This window comes from Myodes glareolus, chromosome 3 (assembly GCF_982192425.1).
Source record: "Myodes glareolus chromosome 3, mMyoGla1.1, whole genome shotgun sequence".
Classification (NCBI taxonomy): Eukaryota; Metazoa; Chordata; class Mammalia; order Rodentia; family Cricetidae; genus Myodes; species Myodes glareolus.
This window is the reverse complement of record NC_142028.1, coordinates 110,413,593-110,431,657: the sequence shown is the minus strand read 5'-3', so window position 1 is coordinate 110,431,657 and position 18,065 is coordinate 110,413,593.

Here is an 18,065-nt window from a genome sequence, read left to right as displayed (position 1 = left end):
GGCACAGATACAAGTCAATCATGAGCTCTGTCTCAACCTTTGTCTCATGGCTGCCAAAGCATGGAAATGATACTAAGCTGGGATGGCCTGACTCGGCAGCATTGTGGGGGTCATTACAAGTATTAGCAAACTATATTTTACATCTGGTTAGATTTTCAGGGGTTAATTTGTGTTGTTGCATGAAAATTACTAGTAATATAAGTTATTAGAATTCCAGATGCTTGTGTCATTTCTGCCTTCTGCCTAGACAATTCAGGTGTTAATATTAAAAACTGGGCCAATAAACATGTTACAACAGTACAGCTTATAAAAAAAAAGCCTTCAGAGGACAAAGCAGATCGATAAATCAAGCCGTCAGGTATCATTGTGTATTAATAATAACTTAAAGAACCACTCAGTTATCAGATCCAGAACTCTCAATTATATAGATACATATTCTTCCATGCATTAACACAAACAGAAAGCTCACTTCTGGCCTTGGGTTTTATGTCTGTTTGTCTGTTTGTTTGGGAAGATTTTCAGGAAACTTCTTTCATTTTGAATACATTGCCACACACCTCCAACCTGGAGAGTGGTTCTCTTGCCTAATGCTCAGTGATAATTCTTATGAGGCCAACTAAGTGAAATGATAATCTTTGGTTTGACAGAATTTCTTTCATTCTCTTGTTCATTATCATTTTAGCTTCTAGATTCTATTGTAAACTACTTAAGTATTACAGAGTAACCAAACGGTCTGGTTGGGACTATTAACATTTTGAAGGCATTGTCTCACTTCAGCGAACACCTCCAAGAATGCCCAATATGCTCCAGACATCAATAAAAGAACCACACCACTAATATAAGCTCCACTGCAATTAATGTTTTATTTAGGATTTTTTCTATCAAATCTACTAGAGCTTACCACCCTTCCTTTCACAGACCTATGCAATTAGCAACTCCAGATAGCATGAATAATCATGTGACAAACACTTCCCAGAGAGGGTTAGTTCACCTCAACTTCTGTCTGTTCTCACTGTGCAAGTATAATAAAAAGTAAAAGACATAAGAAATATTCAGTACCTAAGTTCTAGTTCTCTGTTTTTCAGTTTTTGTGACAAAACATTCTGACCTACAACATCTTGGGGAGCAAAGGGTTTATTCAGATTAAAGCTTACAACCCATCACTGAAGAAAGTCAGGGTAGGGAGTCAAGACAGGACCCTGGAGGCAGGATCTGAAGCAGCAGCCACGGAAGAGTGTTGCATACTAAATTTTTCTCCCCATGGCTTGCTCAGCCTGCTTTCTTATATACCTCAGGACCGCCCGCCCAGGGATGGCACTGCCCACAATGGGTTTGCCCTACCAAATCAGTCATTCACCAAGCAAATGTTTCATAGACTTGCCTATAGATCAGTCTGATGGAGGCAATTCTTTAGTTGAAGGTTCTTCTTTTTGGGTGACTGCAGTTTGTGCCAAATTCACAAAATCTAAGCAGTGTTTTCTAGTACTACATTACTGGGAGGCCTTACTATGGAATATATGTCAATCTTAAAAAGCACATGTGCAAAACATTTGATGAAACTCGGTGGCCAGGGATCTCCTTAATCATTTCATTTTTTGTTCATTAGTTCTGAGCAAGTTGCAAGATTCCGGAGAAGACTCCCCAGTTCTCTACTGTCACTTGTCACTTTGTGTAATCTAATGGTTGGGCGTACTTCAGTTGAAAACAAACCAACCAACATTACGGAAAGAAGGAAGGAAGAGCTCAGTAGTGGACCACGTGCTTAGCCAATGAAGGGGTCCTGGGTACTTAGTGCTGCTATCAGTAGAGAAAGGCTAAACAACAAGAAGGAGAAATCCTTGGATGGTTTAGTAGCAATGGTAAAGTGGCAGACATCAGTGTCTGTTAGTGTTGTCACAGAATGTCACCATGAACCACAAAATAAACACAAAATCGCTCTTTTGCGGTTTCTAGCCTGATCTCATTTTTTTTGTTCCTGATATAATTAGAAAAACAGTCATTGTAAAAAAAAAATTCTTGAAAGCCTCATAAAGGACAAGCAGACTGATAGAGCACTGATTCCTACCTCTTTTCCTCTCTCCGCAGGGTCATTGCCAATGACACTGGGAGTTTCTCAGGCACTAGAGACCATTATTAGAAGCTAGAGAGGTGCCTCAGTGGATTTGAGCGTTCACTGCTTGTGCAGTGGATGCAGGCCCAGTTCCCAGCACCACGTGAGGTGGCTCACGGTCTGTAACTCCAGGGTCTCAGTCATCCTCTAGCCCAGTGGTTCTCAATCTTCTTCTCATACCACAACCCTTTAATACAGTTCCTCGTGTTGTGGAACCCCAATCACAAATTTTTTCCTACTACCTTATATGTGTAATTTTACTTCTGTTATGAATAATAATGTAACTATCTGTCTTTTCCAATAGTTTAGGAAACTCCTGTGAAAGGAGTCTTTTCACAACTCCCAGGGGTCTCGACGAACAAGTTAAATACCAGTGTTCCCTAGCCCTTGTGGTCACCTGTATACATCTGCACACACACACAAAAAAAAACACATGAGCTCATGTGGCCTTACATACATACATACACACATACATACATACACACATACATACAAATAATAGATAAGTTAATAATGCCATGATCCTGGGTGACAAGACCAGACTGTCCTATTTTTATACATTGCATGCTAAGAACTATGCTCAAGACTCTAGCAAACACCTGTAGTGTCTTTATAGATTCCAGACACAAAACTATGAATCTTTTACTTTTAAATGTGTATTTTTAGAGTTCATAAAAGTTAGATCTCATAAATCTGCTAGTTTCAAAAAAAAAAAAAAAATCTGCGGCTTTCTGCATAGTGGCCCTTGTATTTCAATTTAAACCAAATGGGACCAAACTTATTACTTCTCTTCTGAAAGGTCATTTTTCATCAAGATTGTATTAGAAAATAAATCATTTAAAGCCATCCTTCGGATAGCCACTTGCATGAATGTCTTAACATGCAATCTGAGGAAGTCTGTAATTTGTGAGTCCAAAATGGTCTGGCACTGCCACCTGCTGGCCAGTAGGTGATATCCTGGTGAAGTCAATATTCTGCTGACGAGAACATAATTAAAATAACCTGTACAGCATGACCATCAATCTCATAATGACATCTGAGAACACGGCAGATGCAAAATGCCAACACGATGCAAACACCTGTGTGGATGTGTGGACGAGCAAGTAGAACCCTGTTCATAAGAACAGGTTACAATGGTCTAGCTTTAAGCAGTTTTTTGTTTGTTGGTTGTTTTTGCTTCTTGTTTTTTCTTAAGACAAACTCTCTTACAGCTCAGACAGGTCTTGAACACACTGTGTAACTAAGAATGCTTCTGAATTGCTATGTGGTTAAGGATGACTTTCATCTGCCGGTCATTCTCCCTCTGCCTCCCCAGAACTAGAATTACAGCATATCCTAGTACTATACAGTGTGTCAAAGTGTGTGGAGTGCTAGGATCAAACTCAGGGCATGGTGCATGCTAGGTAAGTACTCTACCAGCAGAAATACATCTCCAACACTCTGTTTCCTGCCTTGTTTTTTTCTTGACTTCTCTGCCTTAACCTCCCAAGTATGGGCATTGTAGGAGGGAGCTATCATTCTCAAAATAATCAGGCAACTTTCTATTAAGGGAAGGAAATCTCTGTGAGTTCAGACTAGGATATTCTTAACGACCCCAAGATACAGCAAGTGTATAAGGGATGTATATTTTGATCCCAGTATTCTCTTGTGTCAGTGGATTAAATTTTACTTTAATCATTCATGTGTGGTCTGCTTTGAGTCTGGTCAAATTAACTCCTTACCAAAGAAGCAGATGTTTAGTGCAGGACAGACTTATACAGCTACCAAATACTTGATAGGAAAACTTACCTTGTTAAAATATATTCAATCTGGGGATCTCTCCTTGGACCTGGGATCCCATATATAATCAAGTCTCCTGTAAACCCTAAAATGACTCCCTTCGTTGAAATATATTCTTCCCTGATCCCATATTCATCCTTCCTCCCTCCCCCCCATCCCGGTCCACCGAGCTTTCCCCATTCCTCCTCTACTCCCTTCTCTCTAACCCTCTCCCCTTCCAACAACCCTCCCACGCCCCCCATGCACCCGAGGTTACCTGGGACTCTTGTCTATTTCCTACCTCCTGGCGGATAGCTAAATAATCTTCATCAGGTTCATCTTCTCATTTAGCTTCTCTAGGATCACGAATAATAGGCTCAAAGACCTTAATTATGGAGACTTGATTATATATGGGATCCCAGGTCCAAGGAGAGATCCCCAGATTGTTCTCTGGACAGAGGAGAGGGTGCCTGAACCGGCCTTGGCCCATAACCATACTGATGAATATTTTGCTTATCACCATAGATCCTTCATCTGGCGAAGGACGGCGATACAGACGGAGACCGACATTGGAGCACCGGACTGAGCCCCCCAAGGTCCAAATGAGGAGCAGAAGGACGAAGAAAATGAAAAAGGAAATAAGTACTGCGAGGGATGCTATCACCCACAGATACAAGGGGATGGATCTAATGAGAGTTTACCAAAGCCAGTTGGACTGGGACTGAACGAGGACATGATCTAACCAGATTCTCGGAATTTGGCCGGATTCTCTGAATGTGGCTGGCCCGAAGTCTTTCTGAAAAGCCATTGACTATGACACTGGGACTTGTTTCCTCTGCATATACTGGATTTTGGGGATCCAGTCTGTTTGGATACTCACCTTCCTCGACCTGGAGGGGGGGGGAGGAACTTGAGCTTCCCACAGGGCAGGAAACCCTGACTGCCCTAAGGGACGAAGAGGGAGGAGGAGAGGGAGTGGGGGGAGTGGGAGGGTGTTGGGAAGAGGGGCGGAAATGGAAACTTTTATAATTTAATAAAATTACTTTCAAAAAAATAAAATAAAATAAAATATATTCAATATCATATAACATGTGGGGCCGGCTTGTTGGGGTTTCTGTCCCGCCCGGTACCCCAACAGCTGGCAAATCCCAAAGAGAAATTATACACAGGACTCCATAAGGTTATAAACTGATTGGCCCATTAGGTCAGGCTTCTTGTTAACTCTTATAACTTATGTTACCCCATTATTCTTATCTATGTTAGCCACATGGGCTCAGTACCTTTCTCAGTGTGACAGCTTACATGTTGCCTCTTCGGTGGTCTGGACAGGAACGACTGAGGAATGTCTCTGCTTCCCAGAATTCTCCTGTTCTCATTGCTCCACCCCTACTTCCTGTTTGGCTTTCCCGCCTATACTGCCTGCCTGGCCAATCAGCGTTTTATTAAAATATGATTGACAGAATACAGATAATTCTCCCGCACCATTTCCCTCTCTTTTTTTTTTAAACAAAGGAAAAATACCCATAATCCATTTGTTGGGAATGTGGGCGTAGTATTTCAGGCTACTTCCTGCTGGTTGGGGGCGTTGATAGTCTTAAGGGGACCTAAAGAAAATTTAGAGTTATAATCAAGTCATGACTGGAGTATCCTGTGAGTCTCGATCATCTCAGGAAGTAGTCTTGAATCTGTTCTGGATGTAGAACTCAGACATCTGGGCCATCTGTTCCTATCGGAGATTTTTCAGGTGGCCTCCCTTGGTCAAAGGTGATTATTCTTAACTCCGAATAAATCCAGAGTCTCTCGTTTTCTGTGGAAACACAAGCAAAATCTCTTCTCCAAAGTAACATACCTTTTGACTTCAGTTTTGAAGCCAAGGTATTTTCAAAATTCCTATCTTGGGTTAGTTCAGCAGCATTTATAAACAAAAGTCTTTTAGCAGTTGTTGCTCCTTCCTCAGCAATCAAACAATTTAAAGAGAGCATAATAACATACGGTATCAAGATTCTCTGTGTATTTTCCATCTTTATTTTAACTTCTATTTCTTTTATTTTTACTTTTACTTTTTGAGACAGGTTCTCTGTATATCTTTGTCCTGGAATAACTCTGTAGACCAGGCTGTCTTTGAACTCACAGAGATCCTCCTGTCTCTGCCTCCCCAGTGCTGGGATTAAAGGTGTGTGCTACCACACCTTGAACTCACAGAGATCTGTCTCTGCCTCCCAGGCATTGGGATTAAAGGCGTGTACTACCACACCTTGAGGTCACAGAGGTCAATATGCCTCTGCCTCCCAGGCATTGGGATTAAAGGTGTGTACCACCACACCCAACTACTCTCTTTCTTTCCTTTTAACTTTAAGAACTTTAACTTTCAGTCTGCATATACACACTGTAAACCATTTAGAGGTTTTCTTCCTCTTTGAATCTCTCTTTACTGTATATTTTTCTTTTTCTGACCATATGAGTCTTTAATTTCCTAAGCAATATGGAGAGCAGTGGCTTTGACGGCTAGATCCAACCCACTCCCCAGCTCTCCAGTCTCATAGCTGAGATACCAGCCAGAGCTGTGTTCACTGCCACAACTCTATGGCGTTTCAAGGTCCTTGCTAGCAAGCAAGCAGCATCATCCTGCTCACAGACCACACTCAGTTGGACTGCCTGCCTGAAAGAGTCAGAGTTTGCTCTGGCAGGACAGTCCAGAAAGCCAGCATTTTAAAACGGCGCAGCTTTTCTCCTGCTACGGCTGAAAACCGAAAAGCATGCGTTCAGCTTTACATCAACACCATTTAAGTGTTTCGTGGCAGGACCTCTTAATGAGCTGCAAGGTTTTGCAGCTAAGGCTGAGTCAAGAAGCCTCTCTTAGATGAGAGCATTTGCTTGCCTCTAGCAAGCAGAGCAGAACCGAAAAATTGCTGCTACCAAGAAAACATACTTTACTCTATTCTTTCCCAAACTTTCTCAGGCTTTCTGTGGATTCATTTATCCACGTCTGGGCGCCATATGTAACATGAGGGGGTTGTGGGAGAATTATCTGTATTCTGTCAATCATATTTTAATAAAACGCTGATTGGCCAGGCAGGCAGTATAGGCGGGAAAGCCAAACAGGAAGTAGGGGTGGAGCAATGAGAACAGGAGAATTCTGGGAAGCAGAGACATTCCTCAGTCGTTCCTGTCCAGACCACCGAAGAGGCAACATGTAAGCTGTCACACTGAGAAAGGTACTGAGCCCATGTGGCTAACATAGATAAGAATAATGGGGTAACATAAGTTATAAGAGTTAACAAGAAGCCTGACCTAATGGGCCAATCAGTTTATAACCTTATGGAGTCCTGTGTGTAATTTCTCTTTGGGATTTGCCGGCTGTTGGGGTACCGGGCGGGACGGAAATCCCAACAAGCCGGCCCCTCATGTTACAATATCATTGTCAGTTTGTCCAGTTACCAAAGATAAAATAAAATGGGCTTGCTTTTAACTGCAATCCCGCACAGGCCTTCATTTTGGAGTAGCCACTTAAGATAATTAAGGAACAAGATCCAAATCCAAGTAGATGTAAAAGTCCACTGGTTTCACAAGAAATGCCTTGCTGTTTCTCTGAGAAGTCTTTATCTTTCTGTAACTGAGCCGTTCCACTTTCCCATCTTCCACAGAATGCTTGTCTCCAAGCAAGGAGCAGCAGGGTTAAATATTAGAATGAATAAATTAGCTCTCGAAAAGAAACTGGCGACTTCTCTACTGTGCTGAGTAATTAAACAGGCCTACCATGCCTGCTGGAATTACAGAACTTAACTGAGGATTAATGAGGCCTGAAAATGTTGGGTCCAATGGTCTCCAAACACCGAGCAAGGTGACGCAGGATTCCCTGCATTGAGCAGCTGCCCACTTCTAACACAAAGATAATTGTACATGTTCCAGCTTAGATTCAGGAGCAGCTCAGTAGAAATCTATAGCAAACAATGCTGCTTTAGACAATATATCCTACACTATCATTGGATTTCCAATCTGTGGCAGTTTTCCTGCCTCTGCCCTAGTTTGCAGTATATAGAGAAGGTATGTGGTTTTGAATCTGCATCTTGGGCTCCTTCTTAAAAGGATAATTTAAAAAATGGTAAAGATCTTATATGCAAGCCCACTTATTAGGGTGCAGCAAGCAAAAGAAAAAATAAAAAGCTTCATTCGACACCACACACACACTCCATTGCTTGGACCAAGGAATGGGACTGGTTCTGCTGCTCAGGAACTGTGAAGATTTGCAATATATTTTACAGCAAACAGTGAGCACACCAAGAAAAGATTTCCTCAGATTGATTCTCACTTCATAGTTATTGCTACTGACAAACAGTCTAAGGATGCATGAAATGGTTTGGTCTTAATTTTAGGTAGCTAGAAGGATATTGCAATCCCATCTGACTACACTGTTCATTTATTTAATGTCTTTTCTTGACATCAGGAATGGGCAGTTGTAGAAATGAAACAACAGAGGCTCTCCTGAAAGACATTTAAGTTAGTATTCTTTGGGGCTCTAATTATAGTTAAAATTTTGGGTTGCCTGTGTTCTTCCCACAGACAGGAATAAATGTGTCTGAGCAACATGGCCCAGTCTCTGCCCATCTTAAAAACTTGTGAATTTTGACTAAAGGCAGACAGTATTCTGAGACCCATATAAGCTACTTCCAGGGTGTGGTTAGGCTGTCATCTGAGATGATTTTGCATGCCTACCAGTTCACTTTTTTATAAGTATTTGAAAACTCCTTTGTCATGTTTTAGTTCTCGGGTATCTCTCTGTCTCTTTATCTATCTCTCATACACACATTGATCTATCTTAACAGGTAATTTTGAGTATTTCATGAAATGTTTATCTCTCATCCAGACTGGGCTTAGCATGCACTCAGCCCAGTTTTTATTTAATGGTGCCCAAAATGTTTAGCTATAAACATTTGTGAATATTATGCTTCTGGGGCTTACAGGGGGGCAACAATACTTCTTTGACTCAGTCTGTGATAACTTGAATAGGGTAGTATGTCAAGTCATATGCTGTTTCACCTTCCCTTGGGTTGGATGGAACTCTGAGTGTTGACCTGGTGGGGTTCTGGATCTCCCTGTAGTACATGTTCACGTCTTCTCAGACCTGGGTCGCTTCTGCCCTTGTCACTTCTGCTAAGAAGTCCTGCATGAGCAGGTTGCTGTAGTGAAGTCATCAAAGCCTGCATGGAAGCAGCAATCAGGTGGTGAAATGGTACCCTTACAAATATAGATGGTTCCCTGCCTGTCCTGCTGTGCTGACAAGTTTTACATCAACTTGTTACATATAAGTGTTATCAAAGAGGAGGAAACCTCGGTTTAAAAAATAAGATCAGGCTATAGACAAGCCTGTATGGTATTTTCTTAATCAGTGTTTAAATGTGAGTGGATTCAGCCCGTTGTGGATGGGGTCACCCCAGGCTGGTGGCCCTGGCTTCTATAAGAAAGCAGGTTGAGCAAGACATGAAGGGCAAGCTGGCAAGCAGTACTCTTCCAGCACCTCTGCCTCAACTCCTGCCTCCAGGTTTATGCCCTCTTTGATTTCCAGTTTGGGCTTCAGTAGAGATAGACTTCTAATATGGAAGTGTAAGTCAAATAAATCTTTTCTTCCCCAACTTGTTTTGGTCATGGTGTTTCATCATAACAATAGTAACTCTAACTAGTAACGCTAACTAGACCTATTTTCGTATAGTTTTCAACGATGTCAGTGTTGATCATCACAAGCACACCAGTTTATATGGTGTCATCACAGTGTCTTCAAAGTTGGCATTAATTCCCAGCCTACCACTGTCATGTCCTGATTCCCTAAGTGACAGTTTAGACCTGATGGGTGTCAAGTGTCCCTTTGCTCACTCATGCGAGAGGATACAGTGTTTGAGAGGGTGGACTGGGTTTTCTGAGGCCTCTAAGAATACTGCTCTCCTAGAGAAGGACAGAGAAGGAAATTCTGGACACTGCTGAACAAGAATACCACGTGAAATCATCACAAACCACCACGGTCACGGGGGATCTCGCCATGTTATAGACAATGAAATATGTCCTAATCAGGTGATTTTGGGGGTATGTAGGCTCTCGTGAATGATTACCGATGTGTGCTTTAAATATGAAATCTGTATTACAGACCCAAGCTTTCCATTTCATAGATTTTTAATAAATTATTCCCTGTCTTTAAAAATCAGCTTTGAGGCTTTAGAGGTGCAGCTCAGTGGTAGAAGCCTTGCCTCGCACATTCTAGGCCCTGCATTCAAACTCTCATACAGCCATAAGAATGGTTAAAAATATAAAAAGTTTCATTATCAATGAAAATAACTGTTTTCCAAATAAGAAACTACTTGAGTTGTTCCTGCTGAGAAGTGTTGAGCGGCCATTAATAGGTATTTTCTCTCTTTTTCTCACCTACAAAATTATAATCATATTTCTTTTTATATTAAAGAAAACATCTCATTATTTGAATTTATGTAAATATATTTTTAATGGTTGACTTTATTGTATATTTTATTATCAACAAGTTCCTTTAAAGATATATTTTTTCAATTAAGAGAAAAAAGCAGAAATTTCTCTCTGTGAGTATGTATGTAATTATGTTTTGTTCAAAATTTCTCAAATGTATTTAAATACTCACATGATGAAGTTACACAAAATAGAGGCAATTATTTCCTTAATATTTTTTGTTTTACTTCCTAAATACCCATTTACTGTGATATAAATGTTCTCTGTTAATGTTTTATATTGAAGTGAATAAAAATATTTACACATATTTTCATTGGATTTGGTTACCTGAAAGAGGAGTGAAATAAGGGGAGGCAAATATTCAATGGGAAAAAGAAATCTGAGTCACTACCTCTAAAGCACATAAATGTACTTACTTACACATCACAATTATTTAAGAGTCTTTAATATATTTCCTAAAATATGCACAAAAAGTTCAGTCTACAACAGTTAAGAAAAGATGAAATAAATGAAACTTAATTATTACTTATATTTAACAACTATTTCCGAAAGAATGGCTAATTGGAGAAGTGTCTGCTTGAGGTTCTGATATTTCCTTCTCATTTTTGGTTTTGTTTGCCCTGTGATGTAGTTACTGCTTTGTTTCTTTGCAACAGAACTTCACTATGTCCCTCAGCCTAGGCTCAAATGTGATGACTAATGTTGCTTGTCAACTTGACTGCATCTGGAAGCAACTAAAAGCCAAGTGGTTGAACATGGCAATGAGGGATTTCTCCCACTTTAATTCTGGACAGCCCCTTCGATGGCAGGCCCCACAAGAGGACAGGGACACAATTCATGCTTCTGCCTGCTGGTTCTCACTCTCGCTGGCCATTACACTTTCCCTGCTGCTGAGGCATTCCTTCGGTGGGATTAGAACCAACTTTTACAGAATTCCAATGTAGATTGAAGATCAGCAGCTCTCCAGATTGGAGCCACTGAAACATTCAGACTCATGTACTGAACATCTACCTTATTCTCACCCTTTGCATATGAAACTGTCATTGTTGGAATACCAGCCTGTAGTCTGTGTATATATACATACATACATACATACATATATGTACACACACACATATATATATATGTATATATATTTATATTTATATATACACTATTATTTCTGTTCCTTTACAGAGCAGATTGTAGTACCAAGGGTAGGTCTTATCTCAAATTCTGAAAGTGGGAAAAGGGCATCATTAACGTGTGATTCCTGGCACAAATCTAGTATTCCATTAAGATCTAAGTCTTTTCATATGAACACTGTGACTTCTTTTGAGAGCAGACTGCCAACTCCCTTTCATGCAGTCCTTGTGGACTTTGCTAACTGGGGAGTTTGAAGTACTGATCCCCTCCTTGTGCAAGTATCTTCTCACCACACTTTCCTCTTGTCACTGTGGCTTGCTCACCACAACACCAGTCTTTGAGGGTGTCTTCAGGCTAGAAAGGAGGACAGTCTCTACTTGGGAAGTTAAAAAGTAGGATTGAAGACTTGAACCAGAACTTGAAAACTTGCTCCTGCCATCCTTAGGCACAGTGCTTATGACTGAGTGGTGTTTGCATTTCAGAGAGGATCCTTTGGTAGTTCTTCGTGGCAACTCTAATATGAGGATAAAGTCAAAGTTTCCTTATCCTAAGACTAGAAAAAATTAGGGTGTGTGCATTTGTTTTTATTGTGTTGTTTTTCTTTAAGTCAAAATAGATGGATAGGATAGGTATAACCTATCCTACCAGCATCCAGGAAGCTGAAACAGGAGTATTTCAAATGAGGGCTAGACCTGGCTACCAAGAAAGACCATGACTCAAAACTCAAAGTTAAAGAAAAGAGAAAAACCTTGAAACAATGCAGCTACTTATGTCTAAATAATAGTAAGAGCTGCCGTTCATTCCCATCCACTAGGTTACAGCAAAACTTATCAGATAAATGGAGTAAAAGAATAAAATAAAATGTGAGTGAGTGGTCCTGAATTTGAGCCTTTTTAGTAGTTTTCAACTGTTTCTTTTTTCATCATCACTAATAGATAAAATGTCATATCTGTTTGAAAAATTTATTCAAACAGAAATCAAGTTCAACAGGACCATAGCAAGAAGACCTGTAATTTAGCTGGCCAGCAAGTTTGACTATTTGGTACTAGTGACTCCAAGAACCTTATCTTCTTTGTTTAGAAGGCTTAAGAAAAGATTCTCTGGTGACATCCTGTCACAGCATAAGCATTATTGTGTATTTGATACAGTTTCCTGCTGTCTGGTTAAAAAGAAATGAAAATGAGCTCCAATCAAGAAATGAAGTATTTGGAAAGAGTAAGCATGAGGCTTTAAAACTGTTTTTATTACACTACAAAGATGGCAAGAAAAACTTTGCAATCAATAAAGCATGTAATAGACTTTCATAAAATGATTCCATATTTAAAATGTGGGGGAATAGAATTTCCTAGATTTCTTTGGGGGGAGGGATTAAAATCAAGACTAGGTGAGTTCATACAACAGACTTGTTCCTTTGCCTGTTGTGTGAATCAATATTGTAAGATTGCATGCTAACTTGCTGCTATTCAATCTAATCCACACAAGTATAAACAAGAACATAGCAAATGACTAAGAAATTATTGCCAGACTATATTTCCAGAATTCTTGAAACTATTTTTCACAGTATACTACACCTATCAAATCTTACAGGAAATGGGAAATTTGAAAGTAACTTTGCCTTATACTTTGTTTCAAACTATATTAAAACTCGGGTGTTAATAAAGAAAGGCTCTGCTTACCAAAGGTACATGTTTGGTCTTAGATGAGCAAGTCAAACTTATTCTATGTCATAACTATATTCTTCTTGTTGATTTCTAGTGAGGCAGTTTTCCAAGGCCACCCCAGGACTGGAAGATCCCTCCCACTTTCCTCAAAGGTCTATTTTGAAAAGACAAAGTTCAAACTAACCAAAAACAATAAAGTCTACTGGTAAGGCATATTTATTTGGTTTTGCTTTATAGTATTATTATTTATCTGATAGTAGCTTAAAGCAATAAACTTTGAAAACTTGTATTTTCTTATGTTTTTAAATTATGCAATAAAATTTTATTAACTACCAACTATGTGGGACCAAACTGATGTTCAGAGAGCAACTTGAAAGATTTTATTGTGAGATAAAGACTGAATAGAGATACTTCTTTTTAACTATTTACCTTAGATTGAAGCTGAGACTAGTCAGGAAAGTAAGTGGTAGATGCCTTTATTAAAGGAAATAGAGACGTAGATGAAAGGAAATGGTCCCAAATAATGTGGAATATTTCAAACATGCATAGTGACAAATGGGGACATCAGAAGAGTTGCATTCTAGCTGGAGCCTAGCATCTGAGCAGGGACTATGACACAAGAAGAAATGAAGTGATAAGCCTGACCCAGACTGAACAATGTCAATTTTAAACAGACCCCAACAGTTCTGAATAATGGACATCATTATGTGCATTGTCGTAAATGGATTTTGAGATTCAAGATCACTTGTGATGTTACCACGTGAAGCAGTGTCTTACCTGGTTTTTGGAAAGATGCAGAAGGTACATGTGCACTGAGAAACAGAGCTCAATAGAGGTATAGCTGGCAAGCATCTGAGTGAGTGTGCCAGTGCAAACCTAAATAGGAAGCGTTTATTATCAGTTTGCTTAAGGAAAATGGAGAGAGCAAGAACAAGACTGCAAATAGAGAAGTGTATGTAGAAAGAGTCTTCAGGCAGTTGTTAAAGAAAATCCTTTACCCATTTGTCTGACAATAGGGAAACAGTGAAATAAAACTTTGACACCATTTGAAATTGCTGACACCCAACTTCAAGGCAGAAGGTAACAAGAGGATGGGGACCCATAAATGTAGTCGCAAATCTAAAGTTTGGTGAAGGAAGTGGGGAGATCTAAAGAAGCAAATACAACAAGCAGAAAAGTAACACTCAAACTTTAACTCAGGACTGATTTTATGTTTCCAATTCACAGAGAATTGAGCGGACTGTAAAACAGATCTATCAAGATATAGAAACAAAAGTGATCTGTATCAGGGCTGAAGAGACAGAGTTTTAGTTAAGAGAACCTGCTGCTCTTGCCAAAAACATAAGATCAATTCCTGGAACATACATAAGCTGAGAACCATGTGCAACTTCAGTTCCGGAGGATCTGGCACCTTTCTCTGAACTCCATGTGAACCGGACACGTGGAGGACACATACATATGTGCTATCAAAATACTTATGTACACAGACAAAATAAATCTTTGACATTACAAAAAATAAAAAAGTAAGCTAATAGAATATTCAAAGTGCAACTGAGAAATAAATGAAGGAAGAAATAAAGAAAGGAAAAGAAAGATGAAAAAAAGACAGAAAGAAACTTTAAATTTCTATCCTCACTGTTAAGAAACTGTGACATATTTTGACCTGTAGAATATGTCTACAAGTTCTCACAAGAATGTAATTATTATGATGCTATAAGTAATTACTGAAAATTAAGAACTGACATGTTATAAGTGTAAATGACTATTAGAATGCCTGAATCTCATAGTACAATTTCTTAGGCAATTAAAATTCATGCAATTATAATTTATGTTACTAATTTTCCATTGTAAAATGCCCTAAGTGAAGTTGTTTTATTTCATTTTCTCTTAAGTACTAAAATATGCCTTCTTAATTTCAATAATTTCAACATTTAATTTTTACATTGCTCTTTAGATAAGTTTAACTAAAACTTTATTGTATACTGCATTTTTCAAAGATGATATTTAGCCCAGTGTAATATATAATAATATCATTTTTAAAGCTACAGGTCACAATGATCTTAGTAAAAAGGAGAATCAGTATTAAGTATACTCTATATAAATACCAGAAAGTTAGCAAAATTGACACGCAAAACAAAGCCCAGATACACTCCACAAAGACAATATAGATATTTTACTTCTATCAAGGCATAATCTTGTTAATATGTTCAATTATACAAATTCCTTAAGCCTATTTCATGTTTCAAAATTGAGAGAATTAAATTATATGACTCATGATTATCTCTCTAATTCTGAAATCATTTATTCCTGGAATTAAGATAGCTGTCTCTTCAATTCAATATAATTTACCAGTAATACAGAAGCAAAGGTTCCTGGCTTCCTATACTTAGATGTTACTAACAAAACTTTAAAACTATGGGGCTACAGATATGGCTCAATCAGCAAAGTGCTTGTGGTGCAAGCAGCATTTTCAATTTCCAAAACCCATGAACTAATTAGGTTATGGCAGTATGTGACTATAACGACGCACTGGGGAAGAGGAGACAGGAAGATCATTAGAACTTGCTGGCCAGCTAGTCTTGCTGAATTGATGTGTTCCTGGTTTAGTAGTAGACTCTATCTCATAAAAATAAGCTTGAGAAGATGTAAAAGAAGGTACTTGATGTCTGCCTCTCACTTCCACATGTATGTGCTCACACACACACACACACACACACACAAACAAATATATGCATAACATACTTTATTAATAGGAGAGGTTTTTCTTGAAAAATGGCTACAGTGGACACAACACCATTATGGAGCCTACTAAATCCAGAGGAATCTAAGAATTACACCTCTCAACTCAGCACAGGCCATATATAAATAAATGATTCTCAAACTCTTAAACTTCTGGATAGATTTCATGGTACAATAAAGTGCTGGTCTGTGGATCTCTGCCTCTTCTTCCATCAGTTACTGAAGAGAGTATCTTTGATGGTAATTAGGAAGTCGCCAATCTGCTTACAGAATATGGCCAGTGATGTGGGATTCCCCTTTGTGTGCTGTGATTACCATTAATGAATAAAGAAACTGCTTTGGATCTATATAGCAAGGCAGAAGTTAGTTAGGCAGCGAAAACTAAGCTGAATGCGGGGAGGAAAAAGGGCGGAGTTGGAGAGATGCCATGGAGCTTCCCCCAGGAGATGGACATGCTGAAACTTTGCTGGTAGGCCATAACCTCATGGTGATGCACAGATCAATGAAAATTGGTTAAATTAAGATGTAAGAGTTACCCAATAAGAAGCTAGAGCTAATGGGTCAAGCAGTGATTTAATTAATAATTTCTGTGTGATTGTTTCAGGTCTAAGCTAGCCCAGCGGCTGGGACAAACAAGCAGGCTCTCCTACAGATTGGCACCAACATGTCAAACTAAAATCCACTTAAAAGCCTGAGAGAGCTTAATACTAGACACAAAAATTGAGTTTAACACAGCTTCTTGCTATTTACTGGTGGCTTGCCACAGCTCCTTTAAGAGAGCTTTCCCTGACTCAGCCACAGCATAAAAACAGCAGTGGTTTTGAAATGCAGGATCTCTGGGTTATGCTGCCAGCCCAACCTCTGGGCTTTTGGGACTGGTGTGCTTTGATGGATGGAGACCTCCTGACCACCTTGAACACCCCTCAAAAAAATTATTTTGACCAATAAACAGCAGGAATATTCCCAAATATTGTTTGTAAATGTTTGTTTACATTTAAAGGGGGATATGCATAGAGATTTGCATTGGTATGGATCTTGGTTTATTGATACAACTTTAAGGTCAATTCCGTTGTACTGTGTATATGTATTTCTGATCTTGATTAAGGTATTGTGTTTGCCCAGCTCTTTTAGAAATGTAATGTATAATTAAAAAATATAGGTTAATAGATAATCATCTATAATAGTAAAGCTTGTAATCATGTTAGTTAGGTTTTATAGATATAGAGAGATATATTTCAGTTAGATAGATATTCTTCAAATCTTTTAGAGACCTTCAAAATATAGCATTTAAATGTTTAAAAACCTAAGACTTTTCATGACAGTAATGCATCTGCTCCTGGCAGCACCAAGCTACTTGAAGAGGATGATGGGCATTTAAGAGACTCCTTATTGAGTTTGTTAGCCATTTGGATAAGAAACTGCTCTTGCCTGGACTATTTAACTGGATATGCAGAATCCACAGAAAAAAATGACTGCTGAACTTGCCTAAAGGTGAGACGATCCTTCAAGGTTCCTGTTTCATGAAAGAGTTTGCAAAACATTCTGCAGGATACAAAAGAAAGTGACCGGCAAACTGCCAATATAGGCAAAACTAGCTTTGAAATTTCCTCCTTCGTGGAAAAGTCTGCTGGATACTATGGGCCTGTAGGCTGAAGGTGGATTCCCCAATGGTACAAAAGAATGTTGGGTTACTGTGCAGGCAGTGAGATGTCCCTGACAATTCTAGAGTTTTGAAAGTTGCTTACAATGAACTTATTGTCTACTTAGATGATGTTATAGCCTTCTGGAGTCTTTGATGGATTTAAGAATTGATAATTATAGTTTCCCTTAGTTATGATGAAATATAAAGTAGATAACTGTAATTCTTACTTGATACTTGCTTTGACATATGTAATTTTACCTTGTTAAAGTTAAGACATTTTTATTTAAACAGAAAAGGGAAGGTGATGTGGGAGTCCCCTCTGTGTGCTGTGATTACCATTAATGAATAAAGAAACTGCTTTGGACCTATCACAAGGTAGAACTTAGGTAGGCAGGGAAAGCTAAGCCGAATGCTGGGAGGAAGAAGGGTGGAATCAGAGAGATGCCATGAAGCTGATGCCAGAGATAGGCATGCTGAAACTTTGCTGGTAGGCCACGACCTCATGATGATGCACAGATCAATAAAAATGGGTTAAAATAAAGTGTAAGAGTTAGCCAATAAGAAG